Here is a 23082-nt window from a genome sequence, read left to right on the forward strand (position 1 = left end):
GGAAGTGGGGTTTGGGTTGGGGCGGGAGAGGACCGCGTGGTGGTTTGGTTGGGGAGCGAGAGGAGAGAATGGTGGTGTGGTTGGAGAGGGAGAGAAGAGAGTGGGGGTTTGGTTGGGGTGGGAGAGGAGAGATTGGGGGTTGGTTTGGGGATGGAGAGGAGAAAGTGGGGCTTGTTTTGGGGAGGGAGAGGAGTGAGTGGGTGTTGGCTTGGGGAGAGAGGAGAGAGTGGGTGTTGGGGTGGGGGTTGGTTTGGGGGGGAGAGCAGAGAGTGGGTGTTGGGGTGGGGGTTGGTTTGGGGGTGGAGAGGAAGCAGTGGGGGTTGGTTTGGGGAGGGAGAGGAGAGAGTGAGTGGTAGGTTGGGGAGGGAGAGGATAGAGCGGGGGTTGGTTTGGGGAGGGAGAGGAGAGAGCGGAGGTTTGTTTGGGGAGGGCGAGGAGAGAGCGGGCGTTGGTTTGGGGAGGGAGAGGAGAGAGTGTGGGGTTGGGTTGGGGAGGAGAGAGTGTGGCGTTGGGTTGGGAGTGGAGAGGAGAGGAGAGATTGGGGGTTGGTTTGGGGGTGAGAGGATGGAGTGGGTGTTGGATTGGGGAGTGAGAGGAGAGATTGGGGGTTGGGTTGGGGAGGGAGAGGAGAGAGTGGGGGTTGGGTTGGGGAGGGAGAGGAGAGAGTTGGGGCGGGGTTGGGTAGGGAGAGGAGAGAGTGTGGGTGGGGTTGGGGAGGGAGAGTAGAGAGTGGGGGTGGTGTTGGGGAGGGAAAGAAGAGAGTGGGGTGGGGTTGGGGAGGGAGTGGACAGGAGAGACTGGGGATTGGGGTGGGGATTGGGGTGTGGAGAGAAAGGAGAAAGTGTGTGTTGGGTGGGGGAGGTAGAGGAGAGAGCTTGGGTTAGTTTGGGGAGAGAGGAGAGAGCAGGGGTTGGTTTGGAGATGGAGAGGAGACGGGTTGGGATGAGGAAGGGAGAGTAGAAGGTGGGTGTTAATTGGGGACCTGGGGTTAATTTGGGGAGGGAGAGGAGAGGTTGGGCATTGGCTTGGGGCGAGAGGAGAGAGTGGGTGTTGGGGTGGGGGTTGGTTTGGGGTGAGAGGAGAGAGTGGGTGTGGGGATGGGGTTTGGGTTGGGGGTGGAGAGGAGGCTGTGGGGGTTGGGTTGGGGAGGGAGAGGAGAGGAGAAAGTAGTGATTGGTTTTGCGGGGAAGAGGAGAGAATGGGGTTGGGGTGGGGAGGGAGAGGAGAGATGAGGGTTGTGTTTAGGAGGGAGTGGACAGGAGAGAGTGGGGCTTGGGTTGGGGAGGGAGGGAGAGGATAGAGAGGGGGTTGTGTTGGGGAGGAAAGGAGAGGAGAGAGCGGGGTTTGGTTTGGGGAGGGAGTGGAGAGAGTTGGTGTTGGGTTAGGGAGGGAGAGGAGAGAGCTGGGATTGGTTCGGGGAAGGAGAGGGGAGAGTTGGGGCGGGGTTGGGGAGGGAGAGGGGAGAGTTGGGGCGGGGTTGGGGAGGGAGAGGAGAGAGTGTGGCTTTGGGTTGGGAGGGAGAGGAGAGAGTGCAGCATTCGGTTGGGGAGGGAGAGGAGAGATTGCGGAGTTGGATTGGGGAGGGAGAGAAGAGAGTGGGGGGTGGGTTGTGGAGGGAGTGGACAGGAGAGAGTGTGGGTTGGGGTGGGGGTTGGGTTGGGGAGGGAGTGGAGGAAGTGGGGGTTGGGTTGGGGCGGGAGAGGTGAGCATTGGGGTTTTGTTGGAGAGTGAGAGGAGAGAATGGGGGTGTGGTTGGAGAGGGAGAGGAGGGAGTGGGGGTTTGGTTGGGGAGAGAGAGGAGAGGAGCGAGTGGGGGTTGGTTTTGCAGGGAGAGGAGAGAGTGGGGCTTGGGGTGGGGAGGGAGAGAAGAAAGTGGGGGTTGGTTTGGGGAGGGAAGGAAGAGGGTTGGGTTTGGGTTGGGGAGGGAGGGTGAGGAGAGAGTGGTGGTTGGGTTGAGGAGGGAAGGAGAGGAGAGAGCGGGGGTTGGTTTGGGGAGGGAGTGGAGAGAGTGGGAGTTGGGGTGGAGGTTGGTTTGTAGGGGAGAGGAGAGAGTGGGTGTTGGGGTGGGGGTTGGGTTGGGGGTGGAGAGGAGGCAGTGGGGGTTGGGTTGGGGAGAGAGAGGAGAGAGTGGAGGTTGGTTTTGCGGGGGAGAGGAGAGAGTGGGGCTTGGGGTGGGGAGGGAGAGGAGAGAGTGAGGGTTGTGTTTGGAAGGGAGTGGACAGGAGAGAGTGGGGTTTGGGGGGTTTTGGGTTGGGGAGGGAGAGGAGAAAATGGGGGTTGGGTTGGGGAGGGAGGGAAGAGGGTTGGGTTTGGGTTGGGGAGGGAGGGTGAGGAGAGAGTGGGGGTTGGGTTGGGGAGGGAAGGAGAGGAGAGAGGGGGGGTTGGGTTGGGGAGGGAAGGAGAGGAGAGAGCGGGGGTTGGTTTGGGGAGGGAGTGGAGAGAGTGGAGTTGGGGTGGAGGTTGGTTTGTAGGGGAGAGGAGAGAGTGGGTGTTGGGGTGGGGGTTGGGTTGGGGGTGGAGAGGAGGCAGTGGGGGTTGGGTTGGGGAGAGAGAGGAGAGAGTGGAGGTTGGTTTTGCGGGGGAGAGGAGAGAGTGGGGCTTGGGGTGGGGAGGGAGAGGAGAGAGTGAGGGTTGTGTTTGGAAGGGAGTGGACAGGAGAGAGTGGGGGTTGGGGGATTTTGGGTTGGGGAGGGAGAGGAGAAAATGGGGGTTGGGTTGGGGAGGGAGGGAAGAGGGTTGGGTTTGGGTTGGGGAGGGAGGGTGAGGAGAGAGTGGGGGTTGGGTTGGGGAGGGAAGGAGAGGAGAGAGGGGGGGTTGGGTTGGGGAGGGAAGGAGAGGAGAGAGCGGGGGTTGGTTTGGGGAGGGAGTGGAGAGAGTGGGAGTTGGGGTGGAGGTTGGTTTGTAGGGGAGAGGAGAGAGTGGGTGTTGGGATGGGGGTTGGGTTGGGGGTGGAGAGGAGGCAGTGGGGGTTGGGTTGGGGAGAGAGAGGAGAGAGTGGAGGTTGGTTTTGCGGGGGAGAGGAGAGAGTGGGGCTTGGGGTGGGGAGGGAGAGGAGAGAGTGAGGGTTGTGTTTGGAAGGGAGTGGACAGGAGAGAGTGGGGGTTGGGGGATTTTGGGTTGGGGAGGGAGAGGAGAAAATGGGGGTTGGGTTGGGGAGGGAGGGAAGAGGGTTGGGTTTGGGTTGGGGAGGGAGGGTGAGGAGAGAGTGGGGGTTGGGTTGGGGAGGGAAGGAGAGGAGAGAGCGGGGGTTGGGTTGGGGAGGGAAGGAGAGGAGAGAGCGGGGTTTGGTTTGGGGAGGGAGTGGAGAGAGCGGGTTTTGGTTTGGGGAGGGAGAGGAGAGAGCTGGGGCTGGTTTGGGGAGGGAGCAGAGAGAGTGGGTGGTGGATTGGGGAGGGAGAGGATAGAGTGGGGGTTGGTTTGGGGAGAGTGAGGAGAGAGCGGGGGTTGGTTTGGGGAGGGCGAGGAGAGAGCGGACGTTGGGTTGGGGAGGGAGAGGACAGAGCGGGGGTTGGGTTGGGGAGGGAGAGGAGAGATTGGATGCTAGGTTGGGGAGGGAGAGGAAACTGTTGGGGCGGGGTTGGAGAGGAGAGAGTAGGGGTGGGGTTGGGGAGGGAGAAGAGAGAGTGGTGGTGGGGTTGGGGAGGGAGAGGAAAGAGTGCGGGGTTGAGGAGGGAGAGGGGAGTGTGCAGGGTTGGGTTGGGGAGAGAGAGGAGAGGGTGCGGGGTTGGGTTGGGGAGGGAGAGGAGAGAGTGGGGTTTGGCTTGGGTAGGGAGAGGAGAGTGTTGGGGTGGGGTTGGGGAAGGAGAGGGCAGAGTGGGGGTGGGGTTGGGGAGGGAGAGGATGGAGTGGGGGTTGTGTTTGGGAGGGAGTGGACAGGAGAGAGTAGCGGTTGGGGTGGGTGTTGGGTTGGGGAGGGAGAGGAGAAAGTGTGTTTTGGGTAGGGGAGGGAGAGGAGAGAGCTCGGTTTAGTTTGGGGAGGGAGAGGAGAGAGCTGGGGTTGTTTTGGGGAGGGAGAGAGCTGGGGTTGTTTTGGGGAGGGAGAGGAGTGAGTTGGGGTGGGGTTGGGGTGGGCGAGGAGAGAGTGGATGTGGGTTTGGCGAGGGAGAGAATGGAGTGGGGGTTGTGTTTGGGAGAGAGTGGACAGGAGAGAGTGGGGATTGGGGTGGGGGTTGGGGTGGGGAGGGAGAGTAGAAAGTGGGTGTTGGGTCGGGGAGGGAGAGGAGAGAGCTGGGGTTGGTTTGTTGAGGGAGAGGTGAGAGCGGGGGTTGGGGAGGGCGAGTAGAGAGCGGTGGTTGGATTGAGGAGGGAGAGGAGAGAGCGGGGATTGTGTTGGGAAGGGAGAGGAGAGTTGCTGGTTGGTTTGCGGAGGGAGAGGAGAGACCGGCTGTTGCTTTGGGGAGGGAGAGGAGAGAACGGCGTTTGGTTTGGGGAGGGAGAGGAGAGAGTGGGTGTTGGGTTGGGAGGGTAGAGGAGAGAGCGGGGGATGGGTTGGGGAGGGAGAGGAGAGAGTGGGGCTTGGGTTGGGGAGGAAGAGGAGAAAGCGGGTGTTGGTTTGTTGAGGGAGAGGAGAGAGCGGGGGTTGGGTTGGGGAGGGCGAGTAGAGAGCAGGCATTGGGCTGGGGAGGGAGAGGAGAGAGCAGGGGTTGGATTGGGGAGGGAGAGGAGAGAGTGGGGGTTGTGTTGGGGAGAGCGAGGAGAGTGTGGTGGTTGGTTTGGGGAGGGAGAGGAGAGACCGGGTGTTGCTTTGGGGAGGGAGAGGAGAGAGTGGGGCTTGGTTTGGGTAGGGAGAGGAGAGAGTGGGTGTTGGGTTGGGAGGGGAGAGGAGAGAGCGGGGGTTGGGTTGGGAGGGAGAGGAGAGAGTGGGGGTTGGGTTAGGGAAGGAGATGTGAGAATGGGGGTTGGATTGGGAGGGAGATGAGAGAGTGAGGGTTGGGTTGGGAGGGGAGAGGAGAGGGTGGGGCTTGTGGTGGTGGTTGGGTTCGGGGTGGAGAGTAGAGACTGGTGGTTGGGTTGGGGGAAGAGGAGAGTGTGGGGTTTGGGTTGGCGGGGAGAGGAGATTTGGGTTTGGATTGGGGAGGGGGTGAGAGGAGAGAGTGGGGGTTGAGTTGGGGAGGGAGGGTGAGGAGAGAGTGGGGGTTTAGGTTGTGGAGGGAGAGGAGCGAGTGGGGGTTAGGGTTGGGGAGGGAGAGGATAGAGTGTGGTTTGCGTTGGGGGGAAGAGGAGAGAGTGGTGGTTGCATTGGGGCCGAGAGGAGAGTGGGTTTTGGGTTGCGGAGGTGGGGGTGGGAAGAGAGTGGGGGTTGGGTTGGGGAGGGCAGGAGAGGAGAGAGCGGGCTTTGGTTTGGGGAGGGAGTGGAGAGAATGGGTGTTGGGTTAGGGAGGGAGAGGAGAGAGCGGTGGTTGGGTTGGGGAGGGAGAGGAGACAGCTGAGGTTGGTTTGGAGATGGAGAGGAGAGAGTGGGTGTTGGGTTGGGGAGGGGGAGGAGGGAGTGGGGGTTGAGTTGGGGAGGGAGAGGAGAGAGCAGTGGTCGGGTGGGGAAGGGAGAGGAGAGTGTGGGGGTCTGTTTGGGGAGGGAGAGGAGAGAGTGGGGGTTTGGTTGGTGAGAGAGAAGTGAGAGTGGGCGTTGGTTTGGGGAGGGAGAGGAGAGAGTGGGGTTTCCGTTGGGGGGAAGAGGAGAGAGTGGGTGTTGCATTGGTGTGGAGAGGAGAGTGGGCTTTGGGTTGGGGAGGTGGAGGAGAGAAGAGAGTCGGGGTTGGGTTGGGGAGGGCAGGAGACGAGAGACCGGGGTTTGGTTTGGGGAGGGAGTGGAGAGAGCGGGTGTTGGGTTAGGGAGGGAGAGAGAGAGCGGTGGTTGGGTTGGGGAGGGAGAGGAGACAGCTGAGGATGGTTTGGGGAGGGAGAGGAGAGAGTGGGTGTTGGGTTGCGGAGGGAGAGGAGAGAGTTGGGGCGGGGTTGGAGAGGGAGAGTAGGGGTTGGGGAGGGGGAGGTAGAGAGCGGGGGTTGAGTTGGGGAGGGAGCGGAGAGAGCGGTGGTCGCGTGGGGGAGGGAGAGGAGAGTGTGGGGGTCGGTTTGGGGAGGGAGAGGAGAGAGTGGGGTTGGTTTGGGGAAGGAGAGGAGAGAGTGGGGTTTAAGTTGGGGAGGGGGAGGAGGGGGTGGGGGTTGAGTTGGGGAGGGAGAGGAGAGAGCAGTGGTCGGGTGGGGAAGGGAGAGGAGAGTGTGGGGGTCTGTTTGGGGAGGGAGAGGAGAGAGTGGGGGTTTGGTTGGTGAGAGAGAAGTGAGAGTGGGCGTTGGTTTGGGGAGGGAGAGGAGACAGCTGAGGTTGGTTTGGGGAGGGAGAGGAGAGAGTGGGTGTTGGGTTGCGGAGGGAGAGGAGAGAGTTGGGGCGGGGTTGGAGAGGGAGAGTAGGGGTTGGGGAGGGGGAGGTAGAGAGCGGGGGTTGAGTTGGGGAGGGAGCGGAGAGAGCGGTGGTCGCGTGGGGGAGGGAGAGGAGAGTGTGGGGGTCGGTTTGGGGAGGGAGAGGAGAGAGTGGGGTTTGGTTGGGGAGAGAGGTGAGAGTGGGTGTTGGTTTGGGGAGGGAGACGCTACAGCAGGGGTTGGTTTGGGGAAGGAGAGGAGAGAGTGGGGGTTGGGTTGGGGAGGGAGTGGAGAGAGTGGGGGTTGGGTTGTGGACGGACAGGATAGTGTGGGGGTTGGTTTGGGGATGGAGTGGGGAGAGTGGTGGTTGGGTTGGGGAGGGAGTGGAGAAAGTGGTGGTTGGGTTGGGGAGGGAGTGGAGAAAGTGGTGGTTGGGTTGGGGAGGGACTGGAGAAAGTGGGGGTTGGTTTGGGGAGGGAGAGGACAGCGTGGGGTGTGGTTGGGGAGCGAGAGGAGATAGTGGGGGTGTGGTTGGGGATGGAGAAGAGAGAGTAGTGGTTGGTTTGGGGAGGGAGAGGAGAAAGTGGGCGTTGTTTTAGGGAGGGAGAGGAGGGGAGAGAGTGGGGGTTGGCTTGGGGCGAGAGGAGAGAGTGGATGTTGGGGTGGGGGTTGGTTTGGGGGGGAGTGGAGAGAGTGGGTGTTGGGGTAGGCGTTGGGTTGGGGGTGGAGAGGAGGCAGTGGGGGTTGGGTTGGGGAGGGAGAGGAGAGGAGAGATTGGGGGTTGGTTTTGCGGTAGAGAGGAGAGAGTGGGGCTTGGGGTGGGGAGGGATGAGGAGAGTGTGTGGGTGGGGTTGGGGTGGGAGAGGAGAACGTGTATGTTGGGGTGGGGAGGGAGAGGAGAGAGTGGGGGTTGGATTGGGGAGGGAGAGGAGAGAGTGGGTGTTGGGTTGGGGAGGGAGAGAAGAGAGTGGGGTTGGGTTGTGGAGGGACAGGAGAGAGTGGGGGTTGGTTTGGGGACGGAGTGGAGAGAGTGGGGGTTGTGTTGCGGAGGGAGAGAAGAGAGTGGGGGTTGGGTTGTGGAGGGAGTGGACAGCAGAGAGTGGGGGTTGGGGTGGGGAGGGAGTGGAGGAAGTGGGGTTTGGGGTGGGAGAGGACAGCATGGGGGTTTGGTTGGGGAGTGAGAGGAGAGAATGGGGGTGTGGTTGGAGAGGGAGAGGAGAGAGTGGGGGATTGGTTGGGGAGGGAGAGGAGAAAGTGGGGTTGTTTTGGGGAGGAAGAGGAGAGAGTGGGTGTGGGGGTGGGTGTTGGGTTGGGGGTGGAGAGGAGGCAGTGGGGGTTGGGTTGGGGAGGGAGAGGAGAGGAGAGAGTGGTGGTTGGTTTTGCGGGGAAGAGGAGAGAGTGGGGCTTGGGGTGGGGAGGGAGAGGAGAGAGTGCGGCGTTGGGTTGGGAGGGGAGAGGAGAGATTGGGGGTTGGTTTGGGAGTGAGAGGATGGAGTGGGTGTTGGATTGGGGAGCGAGAGGAGAGAGTGGGGGTTGGGTTGGGGAGGGAGAGGAGAGCGTTGGGGCGGGGTTGGGTAGGGAGAGGAGAGAGTGTGGGTGGGGTTGGGGAAGGAGAGTAGAGAGTGGGGGTGGTGTTGGGGAGGGAAAGAAGAGAGTGGGGTCGGGTTGGGGAGGGAGTGGACAGGTGAGAGTGGGGGTTGGGGTGGGGGTTGGGGTGTGGAGGGAGAGGAGAAAGTGTGTGTTGGGTGGGGGAGGTAGAGGAGAGAGCTTGGGTTAGTTTGGGGAGAGCGGAGAGAGCAGGGGTTGGTTTGGGGATGGAGAGGAGATGGGTGTGTGTTTGGGGAGGGAGAGGATGGAGTGGGGTTGTGTTTGGGAGGGAGTGGACAGGAGAGAGTGGGGATTGGGATGGGGGTTAGGGTGGGGAGGGACAGTAGAAGGTGGGTGTTAATGGGTGACCTGGGGTTAGTTTGGGGAGGGAGAGGAGAGAGCTGGTGTTGGTTTGGGGAGGGAGAGGAGAGAGCGGGGTTTGGGTTAGTGAGTGCGAGGAGAGAGCGGGCGTTGGGTTGGGGAGTGGAGAGGGCGGGGTTGGGTTGGGGTGGGAACGGAGACAGCGGGGGTTGGGTTGGGGAGGGAGTGGCGAGACCGGTGGTCGGGTGGGGAAGGGAGAGGACAGAGTGGGAGTTGGGTTGGGGAGGGAGAGAAGAGAGTGGGGTTGGGTTGTGGAGGGACAGGAGAGAGTGGGGTTGGTTTGGGGACGGAGTGGAGAGAGTGGTGGTTATGTTGGGGAGGGAGAGAAGAGAGTCGGGGTTGGGTTGTGGATTGAGTGGACAGGAGAGAGTGGGGGTTGGAGTGGGGAGGGAGTGGAGGCAGTGGGGGTTGGGTTGGGGCAGGAGAGGACAGCGTGGGGGTTTGGTTGGGGAGAGAGAGGAGAGAATGGGGGTGTGGTTGGAGTGGGAGAGGAGAGAGTGGGGGTTTGGTTGGGGAGGGAGAAGAGAGATTGGGGGTTGGTTGGGGAGGGAGAGGAGAAAGTGGGGGTTGTTTTGGGGAGAGAGTGGGCGTTGGCTTGGGGCGAGAGGAGAGAGTGGGCGTTGGCTTGGGGCGAGAGGAGAGAGTGGTGTTGGGGTGGGGGTTGGTTTGGGGGGGAGAGGAGAGAGTGGGTGTGGGGGTGGGGGTTGGGTTGGGGGTGGAGAGGAGGCTGTGGGGGTTGGGTTGGGGAGGGAGAGGAAAAGAGAGAGTGGTGGTTGGTTTTGCGGGGAAGAGGAGAGAGTGGGGCTTGGGGTGGGGAGGGAGAGGAGAGATGAGGGTTGTGTTTGGGAGGGAGCGGACAGGAGAGAGTGGGGGTTGGTTTGGGGAGGGAGAGGGGAGAGTTGGGGCGGGGTTGGGGAGGGAGAGGTGAGACTGTGGCTTTGGGTTGGGGAGGGAGAGGAGAGAGTGCGGCGTTGGGTTGGGGAGGGAGAGGAGAGAGTGGGTGGTGGGTTGTGGAGGGAGTGGACAGGAGAGAGTGTGGGTTGGGGTGGGGGTTAGGTTGGGGAGGGAGTGGAGGAAGTGGGGGTTGGGTTGGGGAGGGAGAGGACAGCATGGGGGTTTGGTTGGGGAGTGAGAGGAGAGAATGGGGGTGTGGTTGGAGAGGGAGAGGAGAGAGTGGGCGTTTGGTTGGGGAGGGAGAGGAGAGGAGAGACTGGGGGTTGGTTCTGCGGGGAGAGGAGAGAGTGAGGCTTGGGGTGGGGAGGGAGAGGAGAAAGTGGGGGTTGGGTTGGGGAGGGAGGGAAGAGGGTTGGGTTTGGGTTGGGGAGGGAAGGTGAGGAGAGAGTGGTGGTTGGGTTGAGGAGGGAGAGGGGAGAGTGGGCGTTGGCTTGGGGCGAGAGGAGAGAGTTGGTGTTGGGGTGGGGGTTGGGTTGGGGGTGGAGAGGAGAGAGTGCGGCGTTGGGTTGGGGAGGGAGAGGAGAGAGTTCGGGTTTGGGTTGGGGCGGGAGAGTAGAGAGTGTTGGTTGTTTTGGGGAGGGAGAGGAGAGATTGGGGGTGGGCTTGGGGCGAGAGGAGAGCGTGGGTGTTGGGGTGGAGGTTGGTTTGTGGGGGAGAGGAGAGAGTCGGTGTTGGGGTGGGGGTTGGGTTGGGTGTGGAGAGGAGGCAGCGGGTGTTGGGTTGGGGAGGGAGAGGAGAGAGTGGAGGTTGGTTTTGAGGGGGAGAGGAGAGAGTGGGGCTTGGGGTGGGAAGGGAGAGGAGAGCGTGAGGGTTGTGTTTGGAATGGAGTGGACAGGAGAGAGTGGGGGTTCGGGGGTTTTGGGTTGGGGTGGGAGAGGAGAAAGTGGGGGTTGGGTTGAGGAGAGAGGGAAGAGAGTTGGGTTTGTATTGGGCAGGGAGGGAGAGGAGAGAGTGGGGGTAGGATTGGGGAGGGAAGGAGAGGAGAGAGCGGGGTTTGGTTTGGGGAGGGAGAGGAGAGAGCTGGGGTTGGTTTGGGGAGGGAGAGGAGAGAGTGGGGGTTGGGTTGGGGAGGGAGAGGAGAGAGTTCGGGGTTGGGTTGGGGAGGGAGAGGAGAGAGTTCGGGGTTGGGTTGGGGAGGGAGAGGTGAGATTTCGGGGTTGGGTTGGGGAGGGAGAGGAGAGAGTGAGGGGTTGGGTTGGGGAGGGAGAGGAGAGAGTTCGGGGTTGGGTTGGGGAGGGAGAGGTGAGAGTTCAGGGTTGGGTTGGGGAGGGAGAGGAGAGATTGCGGAGTTGGGTTGGGGAGGGAGAGGAGAGATTGGAGGTTGGTTTGGGGAGAGATTAGGGGTTGTTTTGGGGAGGGAGAGGAAAGAGCGGGTGTTGGGTTGCGGAGGGAGAGGAGAGATTGCGGAGTTGGGTTGGGGAGGGAGAGGTGAGAGTTCGGGGTTGGGTTGGGGAGGGAGAGGAGAGAGTTCGGGCTTGGGTTGGGGAGGGAGAGGAGTGATTGCGGAGTTGGGTTGGGGAGGGAGAGGAGAGATTGGAGGTTGGTTTGGGGAGAGATTGGGGGTTGTTTTGGGGAGGGAGAGGAAAGAGCGGGTGTTGGGTTGCGGAGGGAGAGGAGAGATTGCGGAGTTGGGTTGGGGAGGGAGAGGAGAGATTGGAGGTTGGTTTGGGGAGGGAGAGGAGAGATTGGGGGTTGTTTTGGGGAGGGAGAGGTGAGAGTGGGGGTTGGCGTGCGGTGAGAGGAGAAAGTGGGTGTTGGGGTGGGGGTTGGTTTCGGAGTGGAGAGGAGGCAGTGGAGGTTTGGGTTGGGGAGGGAGACGAGAGGAGAGAGTGGGGGTTGGGTTGGGGAGGGAAGGAGAGGAGAGAGCGGGATTTGGTTTGGGGAGGGAGTGGAGAGAGCGGGTGTTGGGTTGCGGAGGGAGAGGAGAGAGCGGGTGTTGGGTTGGGGAGGGAGAGGAGAGCGCTGGGGTTGGTTTGGGGAGGGAGAGGAGAGAGCTGGGGTTGGTTTGGGGAGGGAGAGGAGAGAGTGGGCGGTGGATTGGGGAGGGCGAGGAGAGAGCGGGGGTTGGTTTGGGGAGGGCGAGGAGAGAGCGGGGGATTGGTTTGGGGAGGGCGAGGAGAGAGCGGGGGTTGGTTTGTGGAGGGCGAAGAGAGAACGGGGGTTGGTTTGGGGAGGGCGAGGAGAGAGCGGGGGTTGGTTTGGGGAGGGCGAGGAGAGGGCGGGTGTTGGTTTGGGGAGGGCGAGGAGAGAGTAGGGTTGGGGAGGGAGAGGAGAGAGTAGGGGTGGGGTTGGGGAGGGAGAGGAAAGAGTGCGGGGTTGAGGAGGGAGAGGGGAGAGTGGTGGTTGGGTTGGGGAGGGAGAGGAGAGAGTGGGGTTTGGCTTGGGTAGGGAGAGGAGAGTGTTGGGGTGGGGTTGGGGAAGGAGAGGGCAGAGTGGGGGTGGGGTTGGGGAGGTAGAGGATGGAGTGGGGGTTGTGTTTGGGAGGGAGTGGACAGGAAACAGTGGGGATTGGGGTGGGGGTTGGGGTGGGGAGGGAGGGAAGAGGGTTGGGTTTGGGTTGGGGAGGGAGGGTGAGGAGAGAGTGGGGGTTGGGTTGGGGAGGGAAGGAGAGGAGTGAGCGAGGGTTGGTTTGGGGAGGGACTGGAGAGAGTTGGTGTTGGGTTGGGGAGGGAGAGTAGAGAGTTGTGGTTGTTTTGGGGAGGGAGAGGAGAGATTGGGGGTAGGCTTGGGGCGAGAGGAGAGCGTGGGTTGTTGGGGTGGAGGTTGGTTTGTGGGGGAGAGGAGAGAATGGGTGTTGGGGTGGGGGTTGGGTTGTGTGTGGAGAGGAGGCGGTGGGTGTTGGGTTGGGGAGGGAGAGGAGAGAGTGGAGGTTGGTTTTGAGGGGGAGAGGAGAGAGTGGGGCTTGGGTTGGGATGGGAGAGGAGAGAGTGAGGGTTGTGTTTGGAATGGAGTGGACAGGAGAGAGTGGGGGTTGGGGGGTTTTGGGTTGGGGAGGGAGAGGAGAAAGTGGGGGTTGGGTTGGGGAGGGAGGGAAGAGAGTTGGGTTTGGGTTGGGCAGGGAGGGAGAGGAGAGAGTGGGGGTAGGATTGGGGAGGGAAGGAGAGGAGAGAGCGGGGTTTGGTTTGGGGAGGGAGAGGAGAGAGCGGGGTTTGGTTTGGGGAGGGAGAGGAGAGAGCGGGTGTTGGGTTGGGGAGGGAGAGGAGAGAGCTGGGGTTGGTTTGGGGAGGGAGAGGAGAGAGAGGGGGTTGGGTAGGGGAGGGAGAGGAGAGAGTGCGGCGTTGGGTTGGGGAGGGAGAGGAGAGAGTTCGGGGTTGGGTTGGGGAGGGAGAGGAGAGAGTTCGGGGTTGGGTTGGGGAGGGAGAGGAGAGAGTTCGGGGTTGGGTTGGGGAGGGAGAGGAGAGAGTTCGGGGTTGCGTTGGGGAGGGAGAGGAGAGAGTTCGGGGTTGCGTTGGGGAGGGAGAGGAGAGAGTTTGGGGTTGGGTTGGGGAGGGAGAGGAGAGATTGGAGGTTGGTTTGGGGAGGGAGAGGAGAGATTGGGGGTTGTCTTGGGGAGGGAGAGGTGAGAGTGGGTGTTGGCTTACGGTGAGAGGAGAAAGTGGGTGTTGGGGTGGGGGTTGGTTTCGGAGTGGAGAGGAGGCAGTGGGGGTTTGGGTTGGGGAGGGAGACGAGAGGAGAGAGTGGGGGTTGGGTTGGGGAGGGAAGGAGAGGAGAGAGCGGGATTTGGTTTGGGGAGGGAGTGGAGAGAGCGGGTGTTGGGTTGCGGAGGGAGAGGAGAGAGCGGGTGTTGGGTTGGGGAGGGAGAGGAGAGCGCTGGGGTTGGTTTGGGGAGGGAGAGGAGAGAGCTGGGGTTGGTTTGGGGAGGGATCGGCGAGAGTGGGTGGTGGATTGGGGAGGGCGAGGAGAGAGCGGGGGTTGGGTTGGGGAGGGCGAGGAGAGAGCAGGGGTTGGTTTGGGGAGGGCGAGGAGAGAGCGGGGGTTGGTTTGGGGAGGGCGAGGAGAGAGCGGGGTTTGGTTTGGGGAGGGCGAGGGGAGAGCAGGCGTTGGGTTGGGGAGGGAGAGGAGAGGGTGGATGCTAGGTTGGGGAGGGAGAGGAAACAGTTGGGGCGGGGTTGGAGAGGGAGAGGAGAGAGTAGGGGTGGGGTTGAGGAGGGAGAGGAAAGAGTGCGGGGTTGAGGAGGGAGAGGGGAGAGTGCAGGGTTGGGTTGGGGAGGGAGAGGAGAGAGTGGGGTTTGGCTTGGGTAGGGAGAGGAGAGTGTTGGGGTGGGGTTGGGGAAGGAGAGGGCAGAGTGGGGGTGGGGTTGGGGAGGGAGAGGATGGAGTGGGGGTTGTGTTTGGGAGGGAGTGGACAGGAGAGAGTAGCGGTTGGGGTGGGTGTTGGGTTGGGGAGGGAGAGGAGAAAGTGTGTGTTGGGTAGGGGAGGGAGAGGAGAGAGCTGGGGTTGTTTTGGGGAGGGAGAGGAGAGAGGTGGGGTTGGGGTGGGAGAGGAGAGAGTGGGTGTGGGTTTGGGGAGGGAGAGGATGGAGTGGGGGTTGTGTTTGGGAGGGAGTGGACAGGAGACAGTGGGGATTGGGGTGGGGGTTGGGGTGGGGAGGGAGGGAAGAGGGGTGTGTTTGGGTTGGGGAGGGAGGGTGAGGAGAGAGTGGGGGTTGGGTTGGGGAGGGAAGGAGAGGAGTGAGCGGGGGTTGGTATGGGAAGGGACTGGAGAGAGTTGGTGTTGGGTTGGGGAGGGAGAGGAGAGTGCGGGTGTTGGGTTGGGGAGGGAGAGTAGAGATTGGTGGTTGTTTTGGGGAGGGAGAGGAGAGATTGGGGGTGGGCTTGGGGCGAGAGGAGAGCGTGGGTGTTGGGGTGGAGTTTGGTTTGTGGGGGAGAGGAGAGAATGGGTGTTGGGGTGGGGGTTGGGTTGGGTGTGGAGAGGAGGCAGTGGGTGTTGGGTTGGGGAGGGAGAGGAGAGAGTGGAGGTTGGTTTTGAGGGGGAGAGGAGAGAGTGGGGCTTGGGGTGGGAAGGGAGAGGAGAGAGTGAGGGTTGTGTTTGGAATGGAGTGGACAGGAGAGAGTGGGGGTTGGGGGGTTTTGGGTTGGGGAGGGAGAGGAGAGAGTGCGGCGGTGGGTTGGGGAGGGAGAGGAGAGAGTTCGGGGTTGGGTTGGGGAGGGAGAGGAGAGAGTTCGGGGTTGGGTTGGGGAGGGAGAGGAGAGAGTTCGGGGTTGGGTTGGGGAGGGAGAGGAGAGAGTTCGGGGTTGGGTTGGGGAGGGAGAGGAGAGAGTTCGGGGTTGGGTTGGGGAGGGAGAGGAGAGAGTTCGGGGTTGGGTTGGGGAGGGAGAGGAGAGAGTTCGGGGTTGGGTTGGGGAGGGAGAGGAGAGAGCGGGGTTGGGTTGGGGAGGGAGAGGAGAGAGTTCGGGCTTGGGTTGGGGAGGGAGAGGAGAGATTGCGGAGTTGGGTTGGGGAGGGAGAGGAGAGATTGGAGGTTGGTTTGGGGAGGGAGAGGAGAGATTGGGGGTTGTTTTGGGGAGGGAGAGGAAAGAGCGGGTATTGGGTTGCGGAGGGAGAGGAGTGATTGCGGAGTTGGGTTGGGGAGCGAGAGGAGAGATTGGGGGTTGTTTTGGGGAGGGAGAGGAAAGAGCGGGTGTTGGGTTGCGGAGGGAGAGGAGAGATTGCGGAGTTGGGTTGGGGAGGGAGAGGAGAGATTGGAGGTTGGTTTGGGGAGGGAGAGGAGAGATTGGGGGTTGTTTTGGGGAGGGAGAGGTGAGAGTGGGGGTTGGCTTGCGGTGAGAGGAGAAAGTGGGTGTTGGGGTGGGGGTTGGTTTCGGAGTGGAGAGGAGGCAGTGGAGGTTTGGGTTGGGGAGGGAGACGAGAGGAGAGAGTGGGGGTTGGGTTGGGGAGGGAAGGAGAGGAGAGAGCGGGATTTGGTTTGGGGAGGGAGTGGAGAGAGCGGGTGTTGGGTTGCGGAGGGAGAGGAGAGAGCGGGTGTTGGGTTGGGGAGGGAGAGGAGAGCGCTGGGGTTGGTTTGGGGAGGGAGAGGAGAGAGCTGGGGTTGGTTTGGGGAGGGAGCGGAGAGAGTGGGTGGTGGATTGGGGAGGGCGAGGAGAGAGCGGGGGTTGGATTGGGGAGGGCGAGGAGAGAGCGGGGGTTGGATTGGGGAGGGCGAGGAGAGAGCGGGGGTTGGTTTGGGGAGGGCGAGGAGAGAGCGGGGGTTGGTTTGGGGAGGGCGAGGAGAGAGCGGGGGTTGGTTTGGGGAGGGCGGGGAGAGGAGAGGGTGGATGCTAGGTTGGGGAGGGAGAGGAAACAGTTGGGGCGGGGTTGGAGAGGGAGAGGAGAGAGTAGGGGTGGGGTTGGGGATGGAGAGGAGAGAGTGCGGGGTTGAGGAGGGAGAGGGGAGAGTGCAGGGTTGGGTTGGGGAGGGAGAGGAGAGAGTGGGGTTTGGCTTGGGTAGGGAGAGGAGAGTGTTGGGGTGGGGTTGGGGAAGGAGAGGGCAGAGTGGGGGTGGGGTTGGGGAGGGAGAGGATGGAGTGGGGGTTGTGTTTGGGAGGGAGTGGACAGGAGAGAGTAGCGGTTGGGGTGGGTGTTGGGTTGGGGAGGGAGAGGAGAGAGCTGGGGTTGTTTTGGGGAGGGAGAGAGCTGGGGTTGTTTTGGGGAGGGAGAGGAGAGAGGTGGGGTTGTGGTGGGAGAGGAGAGAATGGGTGTGGGTTTGGGGAGGGAGAGGATGGAGTGGGGGTTGTGTTTGGGAGGGAGTGGACAGGAGACAGTGGGGGTTGGGGTGGGGGTTGGGGTGGGGAGGGAGGGAAGAGGGTTGGGTTTGGGTTGGGGAGGGAGTGTGAGGAGAGAGTGGGGGTTGGGTTGGGGAGGGAAGGAGAGGAGAGAGCGGGCGTTGGTTTGGGGAGGGTCTGGAGAGAGTTGGTGTTGGGTTGGGAAGGGAGAGGAGAGAGTGGTGGTTGTTTTGGGGAGGGAGAGGAGAGATTGGGGGTGGGCTTGGGGCGAGAGGAGACCGTGGGTGTTGGGGTGGAGGTTGGTTTGTCGGGGAGAGGAGAGAGTGGGTGTTGGGGTGGGGGTTGGGTTGGGTGTGGAGAGGAGGCAGTGGGTGTTGGGTTGGGGAGGGAGAGGAGAGAGTGGAGGTTGGTTTTGAGGGGGAGAGGAGAGAGTGGGGCTTGGGGTGGGAAGGGAGAGGAGAGAGTGAGGGTTGTGTTTGGAATGGAGTGGACAGGAGAGAGTGGGGGTTGGGGGGTTTTGGGTTGGGGAGGGAATAGGAGAAAGTGGGGGTTGGGTTGGGGAGGGAGGGAAGAGAGTTGGGTTTGGGTTGGGCAGGGAGGGAGAGGAGAGAGTGGGGGTAGGATTGGGGAGGGAAGGAGAGGAGAGAGCGGGGTTTGGTTTGGGGAGGGAGAGGAGAGAGCGGGTGTTGGGTTGGGGAGGGAGAGGAGAGAGCTGGGGTTGGTTTGGGGAGGGAGAGGAGAGAGTTGGTGTTGGGTTGGGGAGGGAGAGGAGAGAGCGGGTGTTGGGTTGGGGAGGGAGAGTAGAGAGTTGTGGTTGTTTTGGGGAGGGAGAGGAGAGATTGGGGGTGGGCTTGGGGCGAGAGGAGAGCGTGGGTGTTGGGGTGGAGGTTGGTTTGTGGGGGAGAGGAGAGAGTGGGTGTTGGGGTGGGGGTTGGGTTGGGTGTGGAGAGGAGGCAGTGGGTGTTGGGTTGGGGAGGGAGAGGAGAGAGTGGAGGTTGGTTTTGAAGGGGTGAGGAGAGAGTGGGGCTTGGGGTGGGAAGGGAGAGGAGAGAGTGAGGGTTGTGTTTGGAATGGAGTGGACAGGAGAGAGTGGGGGTTGGGGGGTTTTGGGTTGGGGAGGGAGAGGAGAAAGTGGGGGTTGGGTTGGGGAGGGAGGGAAGAGAGTTGGGTTTGGGTTGGGCAGGGAGGGAGAGGAGAGAGTGGGGTTTGGTTTGGGGAGGGAGAGGAGAGAGCGGGTGTTGGGTTGGGGAGGGAGAGGAGAGAGCTGGGGTTGGTTTGGGGAAGGAGAGGAGAGAGCTGGGGTTGGTTTGGGGAGGGAGAGGAGAGAGTGCGGTGTTGGGTTGGGGAGGGAGAGGAGAGAGTGCAGCGTTGGGTTGGGGAGGGAGTGCAGAGAGTTCGGGCTTGGGTTGGGGAGGGAGAGGAGAGATTGCGGAGTTGGGTTGGGAAGGGAGAGGAGAGATTGGGGGTTGTTTTGGGGAGGGAGAGGAGAGAGCGGGTGTTGGGTTGCGGAGGGAGAGGAGAGAGTGGGGGTTGAGTTGGGGAGGGAGGGTGAGGATAGAGTGGGGTTTGGTTTGGGGAGGGAGAGGAGAGATTGGGGGTTGTTTTGGGGAGGGAGAGGTGAGAGTGGGGGTTGGCTTGCGGCGAGAGGAGAAAGTGGGTGTTGGGGTGGGGGGTTGGTTTCGGAGTGCAGAGGAGGCAGTGGGGGTTTGGGTTGGGGAGGGAGACGAGAGGAGAGAGCGGGATTTGGTTTGGGGAGGGAGTGAAGAGAGCGGGTGTTGGGTTGCGGAGGGAGAGGAGAGCGCTGGGGTTGGTTTGGGGAGGGAGAGGAGAGAGCTGGGGTTGGTTTGGGGAGGGAGCGGAGAGAGCGGGTGGTGGATTGGGGAGGGCGAGGAGAGAGCGGGTGGTGGATTGGGGAGGGCGAGGAGAGAGCGGGTGGTGGATTGGGGAGGGCGAGGAGAGAGCGGGGGTTGGTTTGGGGAGGGCGAGGAGAGAGCGGGGGTTGGTTTGGGGAGGGCGAGGAGAGAGCGGGGGTTGGTTTGGGGAGGGCGAGGATAGAGCGGGGGTTGGTTTGGGGAGGGCGAGGAGAGAGCGGGCGTTGGGTTGGGGAGGGAGAGGACAGAGCGGGGGTTGGGTTGGGGAGGGACAGGAGAGGGTGGATGCTAGGTTGGTGAGGGAGAGGAAACAGTTGGGGCGGGGTTGGAGAGGGAGAGGAGAGAGTAGTGGTGGGGTTGGGGAGGGAGAAGGGAGAGTGGTGGTGGGGTTGGGGAGGGAGAGGAAAGAGTGCGGGGTTGAGGAGGGAGAGGGGAGAGTGCAGGGTTGGGTTGGGGAGTGAGAGGAGAGGGTGCGGGGTTGGGTTGGGGAAGGAGAGGGCAGAGTGGGGTTGGGGAGGGTGAGGATGGAGTGGGGGTTGTGTTTGGGAGGGAGTAGACAGGAGAGAGTAGCGGTTGGGGAGGGTGTTGGGTTGGGGAGGGAGAGGAGAAAGTGTGTGTTGGGTAGGGGAGGGAGAGGAGAGAGCTGGGGTTAATTCGGGGAGGGAGAGGAGAGAGCTGGGGTTAGTTCAGGGAGGGAGAGGAGAGAGCTGGGGTTGTTTTGGGGAGGGAGAGAGCTGGGGTTGTTTTGGGGAGGGAGAGGAGAGAGGTGGGGTTGGGGTGGGAGAGGAGAGAGTGGGTGTGGGTTTGGGGAGGGAGAGGATGGAGTGGGGGTTGTGTTTGGGAGGGAGTGGACAGGAGACAATGGGGATTGGGGTGGGGGTTGGGGTGGGGAGGGAGATTAGTAAGTGGGTGTTGGGTCGGGGAGGGAGAGTAGAGAGCTGGGGTTGGTTTGTTGAGGGAGAGGAGAGAGCGGGATTTGGGTTGGGGAGGGCGAGTAGAGAGCGGTGGTTGGATTGAGGAGGGAGAGGAGAGAGCGCGGGTTGGGTTAGGGAGGGCGAGTAGAGAGCAGGCATTGGGCTGGGGAGGGAGAGGAGAGAGCAGGGGTTGGATTGGGGTGGGAGAGGAGAGAGCGGGGATTGTGTTGGGGAGAGCGAGGAGAGTGTGGTGGTTGGTTTGGGGAGGGAGAGGAGAGACCGGGTGTTGCTTTGGGGAGGGAGAGGAGAGAGCGGGGCTTGGTTTGGGTAGGGAGAGGAGAGAGTGGGTGTTGGGTTGGGAGGGGAGAGGAGAGACCGGGTGTTGCTTTGGGGAGGGAGAGGAGAGAGCGGGCCTTGGTTTGGGTAGGGAGAGGAGAGAGTGGGTGTTGGGTTGGGAGGGGAGAGGAGAGAGCGGGGGTTGGGAGGGGAGAGGAGAGAGCGGGGGTTGGGTTGGGAGAGGAGAGAGTGGGGGTTGGGTTGGGGAAGGAGATGTGAGAGTGAGGGTTGGATTGGGAGGGAGATGAAAGAGCGGGGGTTGGGTTGGGAGGGGAGAGGAGAGGGTGGGGCTTGTGGTGGTGGTTGGGTTGGGGTGGAGGGTAGAGATGGTGGTTGGGTTGGGGGAAGAGGAGAGTGTGGGGTTTGGGTTGGCGGGGAGAGGAGAGTTGGGTTTGGGTTGGGGAGCGGGTGAGAGGAGAGAGTGGGGGTTGGGTTGGGGACGGAGGGTAAGGAGAGAGTGGGGGTTGGGATGGGCGAGGAGAGAGTGGGTGTGGGTTTGGGGAGGGAGAGGAGAGAGCGTGGTTTGGTTTGGGGAGGGAGAGAGTAGGTGTTGGGTTGGGAGGGAGAGGAGAGAGTGGGGGTTGGGTTGGGGAGGGAGAGGAGAGAGTGGGGGTGGGGTTGGGGAGGGAGAGGATGGAGTGGGGATTGTGTTTGGGAGGGAGTGGACAGGAGAGAGTGGGGGTTGGGGTGGGGGTTGGGGTGGGGGGGTGGCAGAGGAGTAGGTGTGTGTTGGGTGGGGAAAGGAGAGGAGAGAGCTGCGGTTAGTTTGGGGAGGGACAGGAGAGAGGTGGAGTTGGTTTGTGGAGGGAGAGGAGAGAGGTGGAGTTGGTTTGTGGAGGGAGAGGAGAGAGTGGGTTGGGGAGGAAGAGGAGAGAGTGGGTGTTGGTTTGTTGAGGGAGAGGAGAGAGCGGGGGTTGGGTTGGGGAGGGCGAGTAGAGAGCAGGCATTGGGCTGGGGAGGGAGATGAGAGAGCAGGGGTTGGATTGGGGAGGGAGAGGAGAGAGCGGGGGTTGTGTTGGGGAGAGAGAGGAGAGTGTGGTGGTTTGTTTGGGGAGGGAGAGGAGAGACCGGGTGTTGCTTTAGGAAGGGAGAGGAGAGAGTGGGGTTTGGTTTGGGGAGGGAGAGGAGAGAGCGGGGCTTGGTTTGGGTAGGGAGCGGAGAGAGTGGGTGTTGGGTTGGGAGGGGAGAGGAGAGAGCGGGGGTTGGGTTGGGAGAGAGAGTAGAGACTGGGGGTTGAGTTGGGGAGGGATATGTGAGAGTGGGGGTTGGGTTGGGAGAGATGAGAGAGCAGGGGTTGGGTTGGGAGGGGAGAGGAGAGAGTGGGGATTGGGTTGGGGTTGGGTTCGGGGTGGAGAGTAGAGACTGGTGGTTGGGTTGGGGGAAGAGGAGAATGTGGGGTTTGGGTTGGCGGGGAGAGGAGAGTTGGGTTTGGGTTGGGGAGAGGGTGAGAGGAGAGAGTGGGGGTTGAGTTGGGGAGGGAGGGTGAGGAGAGAGTGGGGGTTGGGTTGGGGAGTGAGGGATAGGAGAGAGTGGGGGTTGGGTTGGGGAGGGCAGGAGAGGAGAGAGCGGGGTTTGGTTTGGGGAGGGAGTGGAGAGAGCTGGTGTTGGGTTAGGGAAGGAGAGGAGACAGCTGAGGTTGGTTTGGAGAGGGAGAGTGGAGAGTAGAGAGTGGGAGTGGGGATGGGGAGTGGGAGGAGAGCGCGGGGGTTGAGTTGGGGAGGGAGCGGAGAGAGCAGTGGTCGGGTGGGGGAGGGAGAGGAGAGAGTGGGTGTTGGGTTGGGGAGGGAGAGGAGAGAGTTGGGGCAGGGTTGGAGAGGGAGAGTAGAGAGTAGAGAGTGGGAGTGGGGATGGGGAGGGGGAGGAGAGCGCGGGGGTTGAGTTGGGGAGGGAGCGGAGAGAGCAGTGGTCGGGTGGGGGAGGGAGAGGAGAGAGTGGGGTTTGGTTGGGGAGAGAGAGGTGAGAGTGTGCGTTGGTTTGGGGAGGGAGAGGATAGAGTGGGTGTTGGGTTGTGGACGGACAGGATAGTGTGGGAGTTGGTTTGGGGAGGGAGTGGGGAGAGTGGGGGTTGAGTTGGGGAGGGAGAGGAGAGAGTGGGGTTTTCGTTGGGGGGAAGAGGAGAGAGTGGGGGTTGCATTGGTGTGGAGAGGAGAGTGGGCTTTGGGTTGGGGAGGTGGAGGAGAGAAGAGAATTGGGGTTGGGTTGGGGAGGGCAGGAGACGAGAGAGCGGGGTTTGGTTTGGGGAGGGAGTGGAGAGAGCGGGTGTTGGGTTAGGGAGGGAGAGAGAGAGCGGTGGTTGGGTTGGGGAGGGAGAGGAGACAGCTGAGGTTGGTTTGGGGAGGGAGAGGAGAGAGTGGGTGTTGGGTTGGGGAGGGAGAGGAGAGAGTTGGGGCGGGGTTGGAGAGGGAGAGTAGAGAGTGGGGCGGGGGTTGAGTTGGGGAGGGAGCGGAGAGAGCGGTGGTCAGGTGGGGGAGGGAGAGGAGAGTGTGGGGGTCGATTTGGGGAGGGAGAGGAGACAGTGGGGTTTGGTTGGGGAGAGAGAAGTGAGAGTGGGGGTTGGTTTGGGGAGGGAGAGGCTAGAGCAGGTGTTGGTTTGGGGAAGGAGCGGAGAGAGTGGGGTTTAGGTTGGCGAGGGAGAGGAAAGAGTCGGGGTTGGGTTGGGGAGGGAGAGGAGAGAGTGGGGGTTGGGTTGTGGACAGACAGGATAGTGTGGGGGTTGGTTTGGGGAGGGAGTGGGGAGAGTGCTGGTTGGGTTGGGGAGAGAGAGGAGAGAGTGGGGGTGGGTTGGGGAGGGACAGGAGAGAGTGGGTGTTGGTTTGGGGAGGGAGTGGAGAAAGTGGTGGTTCGGTTGGGGAGGGACTGGAGAAAGTGGGGGTTGGGTTGGGGAGGGAGAGGACAGCGTGGGGGTGTGGTTGGAGAGCGAGAGCGTTGTTTTAGGGAGGGAGAGGAGGGGAGAGAGTGGGGGTTGGCTTGGGGCGAGAGGAGAGAGTGGGTATTGGGGTGGGGGTTGGTTTGGGGGGGAGAGGAGAGAGTGGGTGTTGGGGTAGGCGTTGGGTTGGTGGTGGAGAGGAGTCAGTGGGGGTTGGGTTGGGGAGGGAGAGGAGAGGAGAGAGTGGGTGTTGGTTTTGGTGTAGAGAGGAGAGAGTGGGGCTTGGGGTGGGGAGGGAGAGGAGAGTGTGTGGGTGGGGTTGGGGAGGGAGAGGAGAAAGTGTAGGTTGGGTTGGGGCGGGAGAGGAGAGAGTGGGGGTTGGATGGTTGAGGGAGAGGAGACAGTGGGTGTTGGATTGGGGAGGGAGAGGTGAGAGTGTGGGTTGGGTTTGGGCGGGAGAGGAGAGTGGGGATTGGGTTGGGCGGGGACAGGGAAGAGTGGGGGTTGGGTTGGGGTGTGCGAGGAGTGAGTAGGTGTTGGGTTGGGGAGGGAGAGGAGAGAGTGGGGGTTTGTTTGGGGAGGAAGAGATGAGAGTGAGGGTTTGGTTGGGGGGGTAGAGGAGAGAGTATGGGTTGGGTTAGGGAGGGAGAGGTGAGAGTGGGCGTTGTTTTGGGGAGGGAGAGGATGGGAGAGAGTGGGGGTTGGTTTGGGGGCAGAGGAGAAAGTGGGTGTTGGGGTGGGGGTTGGTTTGGGGGGGAAAGGAGAGAGTGGGTGTAGGGGTTGGTGTTTGGTTGTGGGGGGAGAGGAGATATTGGGTGTTGAGTTGGGGAGGGAGAGGATAGAGTGGGAGTTTGGGTGGGGGTTGGGTTGGCGGGGAGAGGAGAGTTGGATTTGGGTTGGGGAAGGGGGAGAGGAGAGAGTGGAGATTGGGTTGGGTTATGGAGGGAGAGGAGAGAGTGCGGGTTGGGTTATGGAGGGAGAGGAGAGAGTGGGGGTTGGGTTATGGAGGGAGAGGAGAGAGTGGGGGTTGGGTTGTGGTGGGAGAGGAGAGAGTGGGTGTGGTTTTGGGGAGGGAGAGGATGGAGTGAGGGTTGTGTTTGGGAGGGAGTGGACAGGA

This window comes from Carcharodon carcharias, chromosome 7 (genome assembly GCF_017639515.1).
Source record: "Carcharodon carcharias isolate sCarCar2 chromosome 7, sCarCar2.pri, whole genome shotgun sequence".
Lineage (NCBI taxonomy): Eukaryota > Metazoa > Chordata > Chondrichthyes > Lamniformes > Lamnidae > Carcharodon > Carcharodon carcharias.